At 37.2% G+C, this 13070-nt stretch overlaps 1 long non-coding RNA gene across 1 annotated transcript; it reads right to left on the bottom strand.

Annotated features, from left to right (window-relative positions):
* Nucleotides 1-3260: 3260 nt before the first annotated feature.
* Nucleotides 3261-4302, bottom strand: LOC142835913 (uncharacterized). Its single transcript, XR_012907956.1, has 2 exons — nt 4101-4302; nt 3261-3980 (listed from the first exon to the last, which is right to left on the bottom strand). It is a non-coding gene; the product is annotated as an uncharacterized LOC142835913 (long non-coding RNA).
* Between the last annotated feature and the right edge of the window lie 8768 nt (nt 4303-13070).

Genomic DNA, 13070 nt, shown 5'->3' with positions numbered 1-13070 from the left:
TGCACACTGTGTGCCTCAAATCCTTGCATTATCCTTGAATGTGAGTGAGACCTGCAATATGTTCTTAATCAGTAGAATGGAGTAAAGACATAATCTTTATGTTTACAAGCATGTCATAATGCTATGTTATTTTTTATTTTTTGTTTATTTTATTTTTTTTAGTTGTTGCAAAAAAAATTTCCCATTTCCCTCCACCTCCTCGCACATATCGCCCCCTCCCCCCTCTCCCTTCCCTCTCTCCCCGTCCCACCCACTCCATTCTCCCTGCCTCTCGAGAATGAAGAGCAGTTCAGATTCCCTGCCCTGCGGGAAGTCCAAGGTCCTCCCACTTCTATCCAGGACCAGGAAGGTGAGCATCCAAACAGGCTGGGCTCCCACAAAGCCAGTTCATGTATTAGGATCGAAACCTAGTGCCATTGTCCTTGGCTTCTCATCAGCCTTCATTGTCCGCCACATTCAGAAAATCCGGTTTCATCCCATGCTTATTCAGTCCCAGTCCCGCTGGCCTTGGTGAGCTCCCAATAGATCAGTTCCACTGTCACAGTGGGTGGGTGCACCCCTCGTGGTCCTGACTTTCTTGCTCATGTTTTCCCTCTTTCTGCTCCTCATTTGGATCTTAAAAGCTCAGTCCGGTGCTCCTATTTGGGTCTCTGTCTCTATCTCGATCCATCGCCAGATGAAGGTTCTAAGGTGATATGCAAGATATTCGTCAGTATGGCTATAGGATAGGGTCATTTCAGGTTCCCTCTCCTCAGTTGCTCAAGGTACTAGCTGGGGACATCTCCCTGGACACCTGCAAGCCCCTCTAGAGTCCAGTCTCTTGCCAATCCTAAGATGGCTCCCTTAATTAGGCTATATATTTCTCTGCTCCTGTGTCCACCCTTCCTTTATCCCAACCATCCCATTCCCCCAAGCTCCCCCCATTCTCCCCTTTTCACGTTTCTCACCCCATTTCCCCTTAGCCCCATGCCACCTCATCCCCAAGTTCCCAGGTTTTGCCCTGTAATCTTGTCTACTTCCCATATCCAGGCAGATGACTATATGTTTTTCTTTGGGTTTACCTTCTTATTTAGCTTCTCTAGGATCACAAATTATATCCTCAATGTCCTTTATTTATGGCTAGGAACCAATTATGAGTGAGTACATCCCATGTTCATCCTTTTGGCACTGGGATACCTCACTCAGGATAGTGTTTTCTATTTCCATCCATTTGCATGCAAAATTCGAGAAGTCATTGTTTTTTACCGCAGCATAGTACTCTAATGTGTAGATATTCCACACTTTCTTCATCCATTCTTCCATTGAAGGGCATCTAGGTTGTTTCCAGGTTCTGGCTATTACAAATAATGCTGCTATGAACATAGTTGAACAAATGATTTTGTCATATGATAGGGCATCTCTTGGGTATATTCCCAAGAGTAGTATTCCTGGATCTTGGGGTAGGTTGATCTCGAATTTCCTTAGAAACTGCCACACTGCTTTCCAAAGTGGTTGCACAAGTTTGCATTCCCACCAGCAATGGATATAATGCTATGTTATTAAGATTATACCTCTTTTGTTAGAGATTTCTAGATGAGGAAGAAAGAGCTTAGGTTAATAATCTCATATGACAAAGTGAACAGATGACTTTTAGGAACAGAAAATATCTTCCTCCCAGAAGATTAATATGTAACAGCGTTCAGCACTACAGATACAAAAATACCTGAATGTTAATAATTTACATGAAATTGGAGATGACAACATATAACTCAATCATCTAGTTGAGGATGGATATAGGACTGTACTCTGATTAGTATTCTTAAAATACACTAATGAGTTAGACAATGAAGATTTACTTGAACACCTGAGAGAAACAAACTGTAATGCCAGAAGGGTTTTTGGTTTAAATTGCTTGTTAAGTTTGTGCTCATATTGTTATAAAAAACAGTGACTAACATGGGATACATGATGAAAAGGCTATTGCAAAACTAGTTCTCCAACATAGGGAAAGACAACACAGGCCTGAAAGAGCTGAGCAGACAGAGACAAGTAAACCCACCCCTCTGTTGTTTAGAAGGACATTGGAAATGATGTGAAAATCAATTAAAAGAAACCATTATGCATAAAGAAAAATTTAGGAACCTAACTTAATATATCAAAGTCAAAGTTCTGGAATAGAAGGACTATTATCCTGAGAGCAGATGGACTCCTGCGATTCACAACTCAAAATTCTTACATATTTTTAAAACTTCCTTAAGTTTCTGAATCAGTTAACAAAGAATACCACTTAATAAGAAACAGAATTTTAACTTTACTTGAACCTAAGAGGAGTTGTGTAGAGCAACATCTAAAGATCAAAGACTTAGTACCTAATTATCTACTTAGAGAATAATGCAGACTGTGTCAGATAGCTCCATGAAACCTCCAGACACCAAATGTTCCATGTGCTTATCATGGTTAAAGTCTCAGAAATTCTGATAGTGTGAAATGAGATTAAAGACAAGGAGGCTAAAACTGTAATCCATATGAAAATGTGAAACACACCAGACATTTCCCTGGTAATGTGCTGAGGATTTCCTAAGACATCCTGCTTGTTTGGTGGGAGAAGTGTCAATCTTCAATGGTAAGTTCAGTGATTCTTTGGCTGTAAAGAAATCTGGCACAGTCCCCAACTCAAGAATTAAAGTAGAGATCTTGTTTCCTCCCTGTGTTTCCATTTCTCTAGAATTGATCACTGGAACCTTGGCAGAACGTACATTAATGTTTTATTTTCCGTTGCAGATTAAGGTTAGCCTCCACTGATGTTTCTCATTAGAAAATGTAATATTCTTATTAAGCTACTGACTTATGGGGGGTGGGTGAAATTATGGCATTTGCATTGTAAGAGTTTATAAATATATTTAATTCATACTTAAAGACCCACAGTTTTTCTGCCTTCTGTACATTTATTTTTTACATTCTATTTTCTGTTTTCTATTTCTTTACTGGTTTGCCTTCCTCATATTTTAAGCTTAAGTTTCATGAACTAAAATAGCGGCTTATACGGCACATATTCATGGTATTGCATCTCTGGCAAAGAACCCATGATTAGGGATTTTGCAAGCGTCAAGGATAAATCTGCCACTACTATTTTGCTAAAATGGACATAGAATCAAATCATTTTCTCAATTATTACCTTTCTACTAAAAAATTAATAAAGATTTTGTAGCCCATAAAAGAAGATACTTAGTGAAATGGATGGAGGTTTAAAACTCACATTTTCGTGGATGGCTTTCATCTGATTTTATTTTTCCTTATATTTCATTTTTTTCCTTTAGAATTATTTTATTAAATCATAAATGTACAACAGCTTCTTAACTCTACACACGCACTTAAATTTTTAAAAGGAAAAACGTTATGTCTTATTACACCATGATCCTGGCTAATAGCTTTTCAAAACTTTTGAGAAAAATCTTAAAAAAGGTTTCACATGTCACCTGAAACTTACAAATTTAACATTATCAAAGAAGGAATGCTTCTACACTCTTACAAAGACCACTAGAAAGAAACAACAATTAAAAAGCTAAGAAACTGTCTCAAAGGCATTTTTTACAATCCTTACTCCACAGTAAGGTAATGTTATTAAATAATCCAATCCATTCACAAAATGGCTCTCTGCATCTGCTCTGGTGTCTTCTGCCATATCACTGCATATTTATGCATGACTGAGATAAGAGTTTCCTTAACATTGTTATTTCGATAACCTGAAGCTGTTCTGTTACCTCTGGGCTCTCATCCTCTCCTATTTATACAGTGAAGCCCATGGTAAGAAGAAGCTCAGTATTGGCTCCTCCCACCATAGCCCCCACTTCCTCCACTTCCTCCAGGACCATAGTTTCCTCCACCATATGGTCCTCCCATGTTCCTGCTACCACCAAAGTTTCCACTCTTCATTGGGCCATAGTTAGAAGGTTGCTGGTTATAATTTCCGAAATCATTGTAATTTCCACTTCCATAATTTCCTCCTCCATAGTTGTCATAACCACCTCCGTAGCCCCCACCCTGGTTGCCATATCCAGGTCCTCCACCACCATATCCTCCTCTTCCTCCTCCATAACCAGGGCTACCTCCAAAATTGCCACCTCCAGGTCCTCCTCCATACCCATTATAGCCATCTCCAAATCCTCGTCCACTTCCATATCCATCAGATCCCCCCCTAAAGTTGCTTCCTGGTCCTGGTCCAAAATTGCCACCACCACCACCACGAGAATCTCCAAATCCGAAGTTTCCTCCTCTTCCACTCCTGGAACTTTGGACTTCTTGCATTTCTTGTCTAGACAATGCCTTTCATTTTTATCCATAGTATGTTACTCTATTTATTATCATTTTTGTACATTCTTACTTTATTTGTATGTATGTAAGTATATTGTGTGCATGTCAAGTGGTCACTGAGGCCCAAAAGCCTCCACATGGTTGATGGAAAATGGATCTTAAAAGCCTTACAAAAGCAGCAAGTTCACTTAAACATCGAGCCATCTCTTTATTCCAGGCTTTCACTCTTGTTTGATATGACATAAGATTCAATACTGAGCCGGGCGGTGTTGGCGCACGCCTTTAATCCCAGCACTCGGGAGGCAGAGGCAGGTGGATCTCTGTGAGTTCGAGACCAGCCTGGTCTACAAGAGCTAGTTCCAGGACAGGCTCCAAAACCACAGAGAAACCCTGTCTCGAAACCCCCCCCCAAAAAGGATTCAATACTGAGAGCTCTTAAAAGCACTTTTGAAAATTCTATTTTTGAAATATGGAGATAGTCTAAATAATCTCTATATAATATTTATTATTTGATGCATGATGTCCTATATTTATGTCATGTTTTTATCAAATCTTTAATCATTGTTTCTTTCCAACTTCATATCCTCTTTTAAAACCCACTGAGTCTCCCTAATTCTTCCAGTATGTATGTGAATATTGGGTCACATCTTGGAGTATGGGTTATTACTCCTTACAAATCTGTCTCTCTCTTCTGCAGTAGCCAAAGCTCTTCAAGTAGGGTAGGACTTCATGAATCCCTTCCTCATCCATGTTGGAATTATGATGTTTAGATTGTGGGCAGGTCTTGTACACAAAGACACGGTTCCTATGAAGCCTTGTTTGTATTACACATTTATGTCCAGAAAATTGTTTTGCAATAGTAATTCACTACCACTAGCTATTTGAATCAATTCACCTCTTCTTCTGTGATGGTCCTTAAGATTTAGAGAAGAATATTATTGATATCCTGCCCAGTCCCACAGCCATTCAGTCCTAAAGAAACACATAGCGGTCTACATTTATTATAATCTGGTTGGCCTATTAGTTCAGGCTTTTTATTAACTTTTCAACTTACCCTAACCCATAATTATTGTCTGTGTTAGCCACATGGCTTGGTAGGTTTATCAGTGAAGCGTTCTCTGCTTGTTTCCTCTGCCTCTGGGTAACAACTGCAGACTCAGCCTTTCCTCTTCCCAGAATTCTCCTGTTCTCCTCGCCCTGCCTATTTCTTCTGCCTAGTCACTCTGCCAATACTTCCTGCTTAGCTACTGGCTCACTGACAAACCTTTATAGGGTAAAGGACCATTGTCCCACATCAGAGCATGAAATAGATATTTTGTTTTTACAGCATGTTTAGACATTCTATACTAGAATCTGTTTCTGTGTATTTAGTCTTCCTTATAGGAACATTTAGTGGATCAATGAATGGCTACTATTTTTCATGTCCTGTACATTTCGTGATTTTTGGGGGGGCTGGGGAGTGATACTAGTTATTTTCTGTGCATACTCCATTATCAGAGCACTCTTCTCTTTATAATACCAAAGCTACATTACAGAGAAACACCTGAAAAGTTGTGGTTTCTGAAACAAATAATCATATCATGACTTCTTGTGTACCTTCGACTCTGTAAGATGTCTCAACTATACTCTTTTGTCCCTGGCTCCTGGAGATTATTTGGTGTCCTACCACATTTTCAGAAAATACCCATTTCGTTTTCCATGAATATTAAGTTCCTAGGTAGATGTAATGTAGAGGGTATAAGGTAATAAATATCAGATATAAATGTCAAGGAGGGTTGGATTAACAAACATACACAGACATACACATAAGACATAAAGTAAGCCTCTTCTGCTCTCTGAGAACGAGACAAAGAAGTTCTGCTCTGGGAATTGTAGCATATGTCAGCATGGCTGTAGATATGCCAGAAAGGAAACTCGGGTGAACCAAGAAACATTAAAGAAACAACTAGGTTCATGCTAATTTTCATCTTTTATTTTATTATTGATTTTGTGTTCATTTTCTTGCTGAAATGTGATGGCTGCTTTCCAGAATTCTGGAAATGTTGAAGGTGACAAATTTCTCTTTTAGTGTATATCTGGAATGTGGCGCTTCCAATTCTACCAATATGAATACACAATCAGTATATTTTCAAAAACAACAAAGATTGTTTATTTTTGCCAACATTAATTAAAGCTTTAGCTGTCAGCATTTTCCTACTTTCTTAAGCCATTTTCTATCATATTTTCAGACTTTACTTGCTGTTGATTGATTTCAAATTTTTTTCTAAAGTTAACTGACAGATGATTTTGCTAGTAGTATGCTGTTTTGATCTGATTTTGCAGTGCTAACGATCAAATCTGAGCTTGACATCTGCTGGCAAAATACTTTGGATTGATCCTCAGCCTGATGGCTTTACTAAAAGATTTTCTGTTACTTTTAAGTTCCTGTTCATAATTTATTAGCAAAGACGGCTCTGCATACTGTATGTTTTTCTAATGTTGATGCCCTGTGTATAGTACCAATATTTCTGCCTTTTAAAATCTAACATAGAACAAATAGTATTAAAACATTTGATCATTTAAAGACAAACCAAAGAATTAATCACAATACTGTATAATGTCAGTTAGTGTTGAGTTTAACAGGTGTATGATCTGTTGCCTCAGCTTGATCCTTTATCTTCCTATAGTTAAAATAATGTCTACTAGGTCACACCAATTCTGATGGCTTCAAGAGGAGGAATTTCAGCATTCTTAGAATTCCCTTATTTTTTTCCTTAGGATTACAATGGTTTAGTCAAGTGATTGATGTATTCCAAAAAATATAGAAAGAAAAGCACCAGAATCATTTTTATTCTTGGTATGCAACTACTTCAACTTCACTTTTATTTCATTTTTTTTCAAATTTAAGAATATTCAATCTACAAAAATAAATTATATTTTCCAGGAATAAATATAAAATGCTGGCTTTATTCATGTACACATTTCACAGTGAATGCTATGGTCGAAGTAATCGATGTATTCACTACCATTCATATTGCACACAAGATATCAGAACTTTATAATTTTTCAAACAGGATTTTTGGTTTCTGCACTATAACTGTTGCAACAACTTTGTAAATCTACTCTGCATTTCTTCTATACATATACAGGAATGGACAGCTGATTCCCACTTCCCCTGAATTTATTTATTTAGTATATTGGCTTCTACGTTCATTCATGTATTAATAAGTAAGGGAAAACTTTTTTCTGTTCCCTTCGGAATTTATCACATTTTTCTCATTCATCCTTGTGGACATGAAAATTGTTTTCATGGATTTCTTACAGGGACTAATACTGAAGTAAACATAATTGTTAACATTCTCCTTCAGGTGTCCATTTTATTTTTTTAGGTGTTTTTCCAGTAGTAGGATTGCTAATGTGATTGATATTATATATTGTTTTTGACTTATTAAATAATTTTTAGGGTAGTCTGAAATAATCATTCCATTTGATATCCCCATCAACATTATACAGGATTACATTTTTGTTTACATTCTTGTCAACATTCTTACTTTTATTTTTATTTATATTCATTCTGTCAGGTGTTAGATATTTAAAATTTTGTTCTTCTATGTCATTATTAATAACTGAGTTGGATACCTTTCATATATCTTCTCACTATTTATATTTATTTTATGGAAAAATATCTACTCAAGCCTAATATCAATTAGCTGAGTTGTTTGTGGTTCCCCTGCCACTTTATTTACTATTAAGTTATGTAAGGTGCTTAATTTTTTTGACAGTAGCCATTTATAAGTAAGTATATAACTTAAACTATTATCTAAAAATACATTGCTTAAATTTCTTATTTTGTTATTGCTTATAGTAAAAAAATTAATTTCACATTTTCCCCATCCTATTTTTGATTGTTTTGGGTAACCTACCGGTAACATATAAAAATGCTTATATTCAGGTACAGGCTGGGACAGATGATAGTGGTGAACTCCTTTAATCCCAGCACTCAGGAGGCAGAGGCAGGAGGATCTCCATGAGTTTAAGGTGGCCTGGTCTACAGTACTAGTCCCAGGACATCCAGAGATACACAGAAAATCCCTGTCTCCAGCAAACAAACAAAATCATATGTTCTAAAGATATTTTCTCCTCTCTTTTCACTTGTAATTTTACAAGTCTAATTTTTTGTATAGGATGAAAAAAAGCATCTAGTTTTATTCTTTGGCAGGTGGATATACATAATGTTTTCCCAACAAAATTTTTAAAAGAAAAATTTCTTTCCTTCAATAGACTTAATCACACAGAAAGCATTTTCAAATTCAAAGATAGATCAGTCAACTAAAGTAAAATGAAAGAGAACATATTTTAAAAACTTAAACATAAAGACCCTGTATGCCAATATCCCAAATGCACATACATGAATTATAGAGTCATATAAGGAAAGACAGATGGAAAGGGGGAAATACTTAAAGAAATACTGGATGAAACACCTTCTTAGGAGAGAAATTAGAAACAAATCAAGTAGTGAAATTCTTTAACATATATAATCTTGAAACAAGCAAAAGAAAAGAATTTTTTTATATTTAAGTGGACCCCTTTAGATTATCATGTCAGACTTTTTCAGCAACATAATCAAAGTGATAAAAATAACAAACCCTTGATAATGAAAATTACCCCCAGACATTATCTTGCTTTTGGTTGTTTTACTCTTTTGCTGTTTGCTCTTTGGGGGCTTACCACCCAGCTCCCAAATACATCACACATAGAGCATTATTATTAATTATGAATTCCCAGCCTTAGATTGGCTTGTTTATTGTCAGCCTTTCTTATCTGAAGTTATCCCATCTACCCCATCTACCGTTTGCCTTTGGGCTTTTACCTTTCTCTTACTCCATGGTTGACCTTGGCTTTGGTTAGCCTGCCCTGTCCTTCCCTCTCTCCATCTTAGATTTCTCCTCCCATTTATTCTCCCCACCTGATAGCCCTGCCTATTCTTTCTCTTGCCTCGCTATTGACCATTTAGCTCCTTATTAAACTATCAGGTGTTTTAGACAGGTGAAGAATTGAAGCTTCACAGAGTTAAATACAGCATAATAAAAAGTAACACATCTTTCTATCATTAGACAAATGTTCTACAAAATAAACAAAAGTAATACACCATAAAATAATAGTCTACAACAACATACTTCTAAGAATTTCAATTGTCTTCATTTGGGATTTATCTTTAATGACAATTTTAATATGAAATATTCCTTAAAGAACAACATTTTCTTACTCTCATTTCTAGATTTGTTTTATATATAGACAGAAACAATTTTACAAATTACATAAAGCTAAATTTCTAATGTAGTTTTCAGACATGAAAGCCAATGGCTTTCTGCTGAAATGCTTTTGTTTATTACTTCTTTTATCTGAGTCAAGTGTCTCTTTTTCACAATTGATCCTGCACTCACATAAGCATTGCAATTAGAATTAACATAAGCTTTTTAAAATAAGGTTTCCCTTTATTTTTAGAATTTATTCTTAGAATTCATACATATAGGGAATGTTTTTTTTATTTTCTTTAACTGTCTTTCCTTCCAACACAAAGCAAAGCCTAGGAAGCTGTTTCCCTCTTAAGTTCCTTTCCTCTTTTTTTTAAATTACTTTTTCCCCCATATTTGTTTTAATACTTTGTTATTCTTTTTTTAACAAGATACTTTGCATTTTCATTTCACACTGAATCCTACAAACTGTGGAGTCATTTTTTCAGAGAGTCTCCCACTGGCTGCACCATGAAGTTTTTGAATTCATTATAAGCCAGGAACTGCTCTTCTGTCTCCTGTTCTTTTTTTTTAATTAATTAATTTATTTATTTAAAATTTCCACCTCCTCCCATCCTCCCATTTCTCTCCCACTCCTCCCTTCCCCCTCCTCCTCGCTCTCCATTCCTAAGAGAAGTCAGGGTGCCCTGCCTTGTGAGAAGTCCAAGCCCCGCCCCCATCCTAGGAAGGTATGCATCCAAACAGACTAGGCTCCCAAAAATCCAGTACATGCAGTAGAATCAAAATCCAGTGTCATTATCATTGGCTTCTCAGTCTGCCCTCATTTTCAGCCACATTCAGAGAGTCCAGATTGATCACGTGCTCGTTCAGACCCTGTCCAGCTGGCCTTGGTGAGCTCTCACTAGATCAGTCCCACTGTCTCCGTGGGTGGAGACACCCCTCCTGATCCTGACTTCCTTTGTCATATTCTCCCTCCTTCTGCTCTTCATCTGGGCTTTGGGAGCTCATTCCAGTGCTCCAGCCTGGCCTTGAACTCACAAAGATCCACCTGCCTCTACCTTCCAAGTGCTGATATTAATGGTATGTGCCACCACTGCCTGGCTTGGTAAGTTATTCTTATTCTGAGAAGTTTAGCAACTGGTTCCTGAATTTAATATTGCCTTTTCAATTTTATCTTTCTGACTAGTATAACTGCCTAGTCACAAAAACTGAGCATAAAAATAAGTAGTTTTATCCCATGCTTTTTCTGGTAACAGTCCAGCTGGCCTTGGTGAGCTCGCAGTAGATCATCTCCACTGTCTCAGTGGGTGGGTGCACTCCTCGTGGTCCCGACATCTTTGCTCATGTTCTCACTCCTTCTGCTCCTCATTGGGACCTTGGGAGCTCAGTCCAGTGCTCCAGTGTGGGTCTCTGTCTCTATCTCCATCCATCGCCAGATGTAAGTTCTAGGATGGTATGCAATATATTCGTCAGTATTGCTCTAGGGTAGGGTCATTTCAGGTTCCCTATCCTCAGCTGCCCAGGGAACTAACTGGGGACCTCAGCTTGGGCAACTGGACTCTCGGAACATGGCGAACAATGAGGGCTGATGAGACGCCAAGGACAATGGCACGCGGTTTTGATCCTATGCCATGTGCTGGCTTGGTGGGAGCCTAGCCAGTCTGGATGTTCACCTTCCTAGATATGGATGGAGGGGGGAGGACCTAGGACGTACCACAGGGCAGGGAACCCTGACAGCTCTCTGGACTGGAAAGGGAGGGGGAGAGGAGTGGGGGGAAGGGGAGAGGGGTGGGAGGAGGGGGAGAAGAGTGGGAGGAGGGGGAGAAGAGTGGGAGGAGGGGGAGGGAAATGGGAGGCTGGTGGGAGGAGGTGGAAATTTGTTTTTTTTTTTTTTTTTTTTTGCTCTTTTCTTTATCCTCCTTTTATCAATAAAAAAAAAAATAAGTAGTTTTCATGATTGAAAGATTTTAATTATTAAAAAAATGTTTGTTTCATGGATATTTTATTCAAGGGCATATTTGAATTTGTTAAAATCTTAACAATTGCCAAGCATGATCACACAAACTGCATAACCATGGAAGTACTAGAATACATTATTAAAACATGTCATTATAGTCAAGCAAAGCATATCTTTAAAATGTTAAACACTTATGAACCTTAGTAAAAGCTGTTTATAAGCCCTTAAATGCTACAGAATTTGGATAAAACTACCACAATGAAACAAGTGAAGAAAGTACTATTAGAGACTGCACAGACCTATGAGTTTAAATGTGAGTTAATGATCTTTGCTTTTGCTTACAAGATCTATAGAATTAAGAGAAAACACAGATTTTGACCGAATCCAGACATTTGAGGACATTTGTGAACAAAAAGAAAATGGGGCTAGTTCAATATTCAGAACCTCCCTCAGTTACAAAAGTTGTCTATCTGATCTTTAAATAAAAATATCACAGTGATTTAAATACATTCTCATAATAAAAATTCTGCAAAAAAATGAACTACAAAAACTCAACAACTTTCTCAGCCTAGCAAAACCATTTGAGTTTTCATTTAAGAAAAAAAATTGTACCTTATACTAATGTATACTGATATACATATATAAATACATGCATACCTACACACACACAAACACACACACACAAATACACACACACGTGCAAATTTTTTTCATGAGGCCAAAACGATTATAAAGAAAAAGTCAGCCACTGGTTGCATTTGTCCAAATGTCTAATGTTTTGATGTAATTTTATTTATATGCCAAAAGGATATTTCTTAGTGAAGAAACTGGAAGACCAAGACAAAATGAGTAATTCATTATTTCATGTTGATTGTAAAAATGCTACTTGTATGAAGTACAAATCTTAACATCTTCACTAGATATGTGTGCCAACATTGCTTTCATTTTCTATACATTACAACTGAACACTCACTGCAATGCTGATATTTTTGATGAGGATATTCTAGTTAACACATCTTGAAATTTTCACATATTGAGAAAAATGTTCTAGTCAAATTACTGAATGATACGTGTTTATGTTGGCTTCTTTTGCTTTATAAATATGCATGATTGGTAAGCCATAGTGTGAATTCACATTTGATACAGCAATGAAGGGGTTACATATGTGCTTTATGTAACAGACTCTTGTTCAGTTAGTTTTATTTCCTCTGTGATACTTTTATTCCCAACGAAGTTCTTTATTGAGTATCAGAGGTTTAGTGGTTGGTGAGCATTCCATTCCCCTCTAAAGGTTTTAAATTTCTAAACACAATCTCTTTCCAGAGGAAAAGGATATTAGGAGTAAATGTATTTTTTGAACAGAGAGGAATGTTCATGTGGTTGTCAACTCCTCAGTTTTTCCAATGGAAGGAAATGATGAGGAGAGAGAGAGAGAGAGAGAGAGAGAGAGAGAGAGAGAGAGGAGAGGGAGAGGGAGAGGGAGAGGGAGAGGGAGAGGGAGAGGGAGAGGGAGAGGGAGAGGGAGAGGGAGAGGGAGAGAGGGAGAGGGAGAGAGTCAAGGAAATATACATTTGCTTTCATTAAGTATG

The sequence above is a fragment of the Microtus pennsylvanicus genome, chromosome 15 (genome assembly GCF_037038515.1).
Source record: "Microtus pennsylvanicus isolate mMicPen1 chromosome 15, mMicPen1.hap1, whole genome shotgun sequence".
Lineage (NCBI taxonomy): Eukaryota > Metazoa > Chordata > Mammalia > Rodentia > Cricetidae > Microtus > Microtus pennsylvanicus.
This window is presented reverse-complemented; position numbering and strand designations above follow the sequence as displayed.